We start from the raw sequence: 7,326 nt of genomic DNA on the forward strand, positions 1-7,326 counted from the left end.
ACCTTTGTCTAGCTTGCGTCGTTTCACCAAGTGAGTTCAAGTGCTCCCAAAACTTCTTGGCTGCGTTTCTATCTTTCTTGCTTACATTAATCATCCATTCCTCACCCTTTCTCTGAATTTTCGCATTGATCAAACCGGATGCCTCTCGGCGACATGTTATAAAAGTGTCCCATTTTCTTTTTACTTACGTTTCTGAATCCTTACTGCGCTTGGAATACCTGTGTTCTCTAAAGGCTTCTTGACGTTTTTGTATCGCTTGCTTCTTTGTCGCACCAGCTTTTTGGTCTGTCCTTGCTTCCACTTTCGTTTACTTTGAACGTTGTCTAGTTCCAGAGCAAAAAGCCTGGTTAGGCTCTCATAGGTCCAATCTGTATACCGTTGCCCTGAAACTGCTTCCTCTATTCTTTCAGCAGCTATTTCCAACTCTTTGTCGGTGCAGAAAGTTTGCTTTGAATTATGTTGTCTAGTTTAGGCATTTACTTCTCTGGCGAAATTCAGCTTAATATGTTTGTGATCACTACAAAGACTTTTGGAACCTTCTTCATCTATTTTCATTACTTGTAACTTACCATATATTTTGTGTGATATGAGTACGTAATCTATAGTTAAATGTAGATTGCAAGTTTCCCACGTTATGTGCCCGTCACACGTCTGACTGGTATTACATAGAACTAAGTCATGGTTTTCTACCAGTTCTAGTAATATGCTCCCAGTTGAGTCCGTATACCCATCCAGACCCTTGATATGGGCATTCCTGTCTCCCATAATAATTATTTCAGAGCCTTCCCCTAGCTCACTAATGTCTCTTGATATGCAATCAATCATTTTTCTGTTTTCCTCTTTAGCATCTGTCCCTGTTTATAAGTAAACAACTACAAGGACTGTTGATTCCCCAGCGACTTTTCCTTTCAGCCACAACTGTTCGGCGCACTCCTTTCTGATCCTTTGAAAGTTCATATTCTTCGTGCGCCCGCAGCGCAAATATCGCCGCCGGACGAGCGCCGACTGACAGTCCTATGGGAGCGGAGAAAAACCGAAACTATCGAAGCGCTGCCGCCGACTGCAACAGACAATGCAAGGCGCGCGTCGTCACCAAACACGGTACACAGAACACACACACACACAGCACGCACAAGCACAGTATCCAGTGTTGGAGTGCATCGGGAAGTTCCGGCGGCAAGCGGTATCCGAGTTGTGCAAGTATTTTACCAAGCACACCAGCGTCAAGCGCATCCAGATGCCGAACCAAAGTGCAATGGGTCGGCAGCTTCACACTATATAAAGATTCAAAGCCGAGGTCAGTGGGTATCCATCCAGGGCAACGATGGGCGCGTCAGTATCCGTGCGCCCGCAGCGCGAACGTCGCCGCCGGGCGAGCGCCGACTGACAGTCCGATGAGAGCGAAGAGCAAAACTAAACTGACTAAACTTTCGGCGCTGCGCTGCCGCCGACTGCAACGGACAACAGACAAAACCAGGCGTGCGCGCGGAGAACGCCCGCTCGCAGCGCCCGCGTAGCGGATGCGCCTGTCCCTAACACGTGACCTGCGAGAAACCGCAAAAACTCCCCGCCCCCGCCCGCCCCCCCCCCCCCCCCCCCTCAGCCCCCCACCACTCCCCTCCTCCAGTCACGCATGTTTGCGCCCGCTGGCTGCGAGCAGACTCTACTGGAACAAGGAGAGCGGATCGGATCCACCGAACACCGTGCGATTCCAGTGGTTTGCGTCTCCGTGGATCCGACTGGTTACTCCCAGAATCGCGCGGATCCGAACTGGAACCATTCCGATCTGTCATTTTCGTACGGGTCAAGACGTGCCATTCTGAGTTTTCAAAGTTTGCGCAGCAGTACAACTTCTCTCACATAACCTCGAGTCACCATTACCCTCAAAGTAACGGGCTTGCCGAAGGAGCGGTAAAACTCTCCATCTTCCGCTTTAACTGTCACTTCAGGGTCGTGACAAACATAATCAAGGTGTATATTCGTTTTTATACACGTTATATAAATTTTTATTTATGTAACGTTATTTATTATTTAACATATAATTAAACAAGATCTCACATATGGGTTTGGAATGCGCTCAGGCCAGACATGTACAAATTACTCAAAAAAGGTAATTAAGTTAAGTTACTGAGTATCGACGCCAAAAGTAATTGGAGTAGAATAAAATTACGCATTTGTAATAGCAATTGAGTAAACTACTAACTACTGTAAAAAAGTAGCGAGTTACTTTGAAGTTACTTCCGAAGTTACTTTTTTATATTTTTGTGGTAGCAAAATAAACAGCAGTTTTGAATTTTTGATTCGTCAATGACCCATCAAGCCCAAAATAAATGCTGTCATTTTATGGTTTACGTTTTCACAAAATAGTTTATTCGCTCGCTGAAGCAATTGACTTTTAAAGTTCTTGATACGAGAGTTTTTTCCTTTTCCACCTAAAGACGTCCCCAGCCATACTAAAACGGCGTTCCACCGACGCGTTGGATGGAACGGTAGCGTTGAGTTTGAGAAACAGGCTGTGCAGGGTCGGGTAAGGGGGTGTCGGCATCTTGGGTGTCCGTGACGAAACATGTAGGGTTTGCCTCGGCTAGAGGGACTTTTATAACCAGCTCTTCTAATTGTTTTTCTTTTTTCTTCGGCAAATCGAGATTGTTATGATTGGCTTCTCTTTATTCTCACGACGTTCGGAGAGTACGCTGAGCGAGTGCACCTGACCGTCAAGTGTTCAAGTCTCGCGCAATGACGATGAGATCATCCGGACGACTGCGCATTTCGTTACATTACTAGTGCTACACTACTGAAAAAAAATTGTTTGGTTTAACAGAAGATAAAACGAAGTATACGTACTTCACCGCTGACGCTTGGTCCAACGAAAGGGTCCCCCAAGGGTGACTCGCAATCCTCGCCGGCGACTAGGATTTCCTGGCGCACCTGACACGCTTGACAAGTAAATCGTTTTCAACAAAGAAAAGGTCTCCCTGGCGTGGAAGGTCGGAAAGACGCGTAGTTGAGCTACGTGAACAAGCATTGTTGCTCGTACAGTTGCAGCTGGAAGCGGGAGCGTGCTGCCATGAACGGATTATCCGTGTCTGTGTTTGTGCGCGGGGGAGTCCGGCTTTGCAAGGGAGTGTGCGCTGACGACGAGGCGATCATGGGAACAGGCGCCCAGCTGCAAGGTTATCCCTGTGGCGCCTCCCGTGTAACCTTCAAACCACTTGAGACAGAACTCACTAAGGGCAGACAACATGAAAACAACAACAAACCTGGGAGTGTCCCCGTCTTTCACGGTTGCAGCTCGAGGCGCGGTGCCTGCGTGCATTACCGGATTAGGTCAATACCCGACCAAGGCTTGTTAAGAATCCCTTCCTGTGTCCCAGACTTGGACGTAGTTCAACTACTCTACTCAAACTACTGTAGTTTAACTACTTTTTCGAGTAACTTGGTAACTTTCAATTACAACTTGATTTGGGTAATTAGTAGTTTAATTTAACTACTTTTTTCAGGTAACTTCTACTCAAATTACTAACTACTTTCGAAATTATATAGTGCTAATTTTGCCCATCACGAACGTTTGAGCGCAGAAATGAATAAGACGCCGGCAGATAAAGTGGCATTCCCGAACAAGGGGGAGGGGCCCCCTTGTTCGGGAAGGTGTCCTTGGGCCAAGGTGGCGACGAGCAGCCAAAATATAACACCGGCACGCACAAACGCAGGAAGAGATGCTAAACAAGCCTTGGTCGGGTATTGACCTAATCCGGTAATGCACGCAGGCGCCGCATTTCCAGCTGCAACCGTGAAAGACGGGGACACTCCGAGAGTTGTTTTCGTGTTGTCTGTCTTTAGTGGAGTTCTGACTCAAGCGGTAGGTTCCACGGGAGGCGCCACTGGAATGACCTCGCAGCTGGGCGCCTGTTCCTATGGTCGCCTTGTCGTCAGCGCATACGCCTTTGCAAAGCCGGACTCCCCCGCGCACAAACCCTGGCACGGATAATCCGTTCATGAGAGCACGTTCCCGCTTACAGCTGCAACTGTATACGAACGACGATGCTTGTTCATGTAATCCTTCGCGTCCTTCCGACCATCCATGCCTGGGAGACCGCTTTTTTGTTAAAAACGATTTACTTGTCAGGCGTGCCAGGCGCATCAGAATATTGTAGTCGCCGGCGAGGATTGCGAGTTACCCTAGGAGATCATTTTGTTGGACCCGGCGTCAGCGGCGAAGTATACTTCTTTTCATCTTCTGTTAAACCAATACAATTTTTTTTCAGTAGCGTAGCACTAGCACTACAGCGGGAGGCGCAGTCGTTCGGATGATCTCATCGTCGTGGCGCGAGACTTGAACCCTTGACGGTCTGGTGCACTCGCTCAGTGTACTCTCAGAACGACGTCGGAATAAAGAGGGACCAGTCATAACAATCTCAACTTGACGAAGAAAAAAGAAAAAAGGAGGAAAGTTTGTTATAAAAGACAATCTACCCGAGGCAACCCTCCCGTGTTTAGTCATGGACACCTAAGATGCTGACACTCGCTTACACGACCCTGGACAGCCTGTTTCTCAAATTCAACATGCCGTTCCATCCAGCCCGTCGGTGGAACGTCTATTTAGCTTGGCTGGGGAGGTCCTTAGAAGGAAAAGGGGAAAACTCTCCTATCAAGAACTTTGAAAGTCAATTGCTTCTGCGAGCGAATAAACTATTTTGGCGAAAACGCAAGCCATAAATAGTCTGCATTTATTTTAGGCTCGCAGGGTTTTTCATTGATCAAAACTGCTGTTCATTTCGCTACCACAAAAATATAAAAAAGTAACTTCGAAAGTAACTTTAAAGTAACTCGCTACATTTTACAGTAGTTAGTAGTTTACTCAATTACTATTACAAATGCGTAATTTCTACTCTACTCCAATTACTTTTAACGTCGATACTCAGTAACTTAACTACCTTTTTTGAGTAATTTGTACATGTCTGCCGTCGCGACCTTGGCCCAAGGACGCCTGTGATGCGGTTTCTAGGGCTGCCGAGTATAAGTGCGTGGGAACGGACTGTCAGGGGGCCCCTTGTTCGAGAATACCACCTCATCTGCCGGCATCTTATTTATTTCTGCGCTTAACTTTTGTGATGAGCAAAGTTAGCACTCGATTTCGAAAGTAGTTAGTATAGTTTAAGTAGAAGTTACCTGAAAAACGGAGTTAAATTAAACTAGTAATTACCCAAATAAAGTTGTAATTGAAAGTTACCAAGTTACTCGGAAAAGTAGTTGAACTACAGTAGCTTGAGTAGAGTAGATGAACTACGTCCAAGTCTGGCTCAGGCTGACCGTGTGGTAATCTTAGAACCAGGGAAGGAAGTGCTAAATATTTCTGTGCATGTAACTTTTATGTGACGAAAATATATACAATTCGTTCAATAACTGATTACCGTTTTTTATACTGTTCTGGAGGTCTGAGTATTTGATTGTGGTTTTTATCAAGCACCATTTCCCTGGCTGAAATAGACGCCAACATTATATTTTTCGTGTTGACAGACTAACCTGTTGAAAAACATCTACTTTCAACAATTATGTTATTGTTTCTTTTTTAATCATGTTATTTAAGGTCAAAAAGCGTTTGTTTTCTAAGTTTATGTTTTAAGTGTAAACCCTGTACACTCATTTTAGTTTACATAAGTGGTTGAGTGTGTTGTTTTTATTAGTATGGGCTAGGTAAAGTGGAACACTAGATTTAATTTAAATGGGTTTGTAACTGTCTGAGTCGTTGTTCTTGTTCTTCCTTACGCGTGGGTGCTGCAAAGTGTAGAAACAGCCGGCTCTAAAAGGACAGCAATTTGGACGGCTATCTTCAACGGGCCGGCTAAAAATGGGCCGCCTGTATTGACTTGACATGTCACAACTATAAAGCCGTGAGAAAATAGATATAATGTCACGGCTGCATTGCGGTGACATTTTATGTCACACAATGTCACGGCAATATAGCCATGACACGAGATCCAACTTGTGACGGCTACAAAGTCGTGACATAATGTCATGGCAATACAGCCGTGACACAAGACCCAACTTGTCACAGCTATGGAGCCGCGACAAGTTGGATCTCGCTTGTCACGGTTATAGGTGGCCCAATAGCGGGCCCCAGACTACGAGTGTACGTAGGCGCTGCGAGCGAACGTTCTCCGGGCCTCGCTTTGTCTGTCGCAGTCGGCGGCAGCGCTCCGAGAGTTTCGGGTCTTTCTCGTCGAACTGTCGGCCGGCGCTCGCCCGACGGCGACGTTCGCGCTGCCAGCACACGGGTACTAACGCGCCCATCGTTGCCATACATGGATACCCACTGACCTGGGCTTTGAATCTTCAGATAGTATGAAGCTGCTGACCCATTGCACTTTGGCTCAGCATCTGGATGCGCTGGTGTGCTTGGTGACAATACTTGGACAGTTTGGATACCGTTTGTCCGCCGTAACTTCCCGATGCGCTTAACAATGAATGCTGTGCTTAAGCGTGCTGTGTGTGTGTTCTGTGCACCGTGATTGGTGACGACGTCTGGACGACCGTGTGCGCCCCCGGAATTCCCGCTGTGCTCACCACTGGACTCTGCAGAAGTATTTCGCGCGATGCCCTTAGCCGTTAAAAGCGAGAGATCGTTTCGATTTCAGACCCGGGATCTTCCGCCCTGGTCTGAAATTGCGACGATCTCGCTTGTAACGGCTAAAGGCATCGCACGAAATACTTTTATAGAGTCCAGTGGTGAGCGCAGCGGGAATTCCGGCGGCGCACCACCTAGGTCTGAAAATGGGGCACCGGTTGGTACCATGCGGTACCAGTGACTCTGCAGAATCATTGGAAACAGCCAGTTCCGCCTAGATCTAAAATTGGGGCACCAGTTTGTATCCCGTCTGGAACTGCGGTGTCTGGAACTGCGCGGTTCCAGGCTGGATACAAACTGGTGCCCCAATTTTGGGTCCAGGCGGAACCGGCATTTTTCATTCCGGCCTGTATCTGACATTTTCGTACGGGGTACCAGTGCTAGAGATCATAAATGCTACACCAACGACAAAGTTGGAGATTTAGCAAGGGCCTTCAGCTGTACGATTTAACGTCTTGAAGAAAACAAGTTGGTTTACTAGAATAATAAAACAAATTGAACAGATCTCGTGCTTTTTGTCTCTTTTGGCGTTCGTCTGGAAAATCGGTGGTTAAATGCTTCATCGACGTTTCAAGAAGTGTTAAGACAGGCTTTGTTGATTCTTTGTATTATGAACCGGAAGTTCGCTGAGACGTCAAGGATTGGAACACTGCTTGGTAATTTTGGCAAAGAAAATGGTCTCTAAAGCGCGGACCTATCGA

This window comes from Ixodes scapularis, unplaced genomic scaffold, assembly GCF_016920785.2.
Source record: "Ixodes scapularis isolate PalLabHiFi unplaced genomic scaffold, ASM1692078v2 PGA_scaffold8__174_contigs__length_109621045, whole genome shotgun sequence".
Classification (NCBI taxonomy): domain Eukaryota; kingdom Metazoa; phylum Arthropoda; class Arachnida; order Ixodida; family Ixodidae; genus Ixodes; species Ixodes scapularis.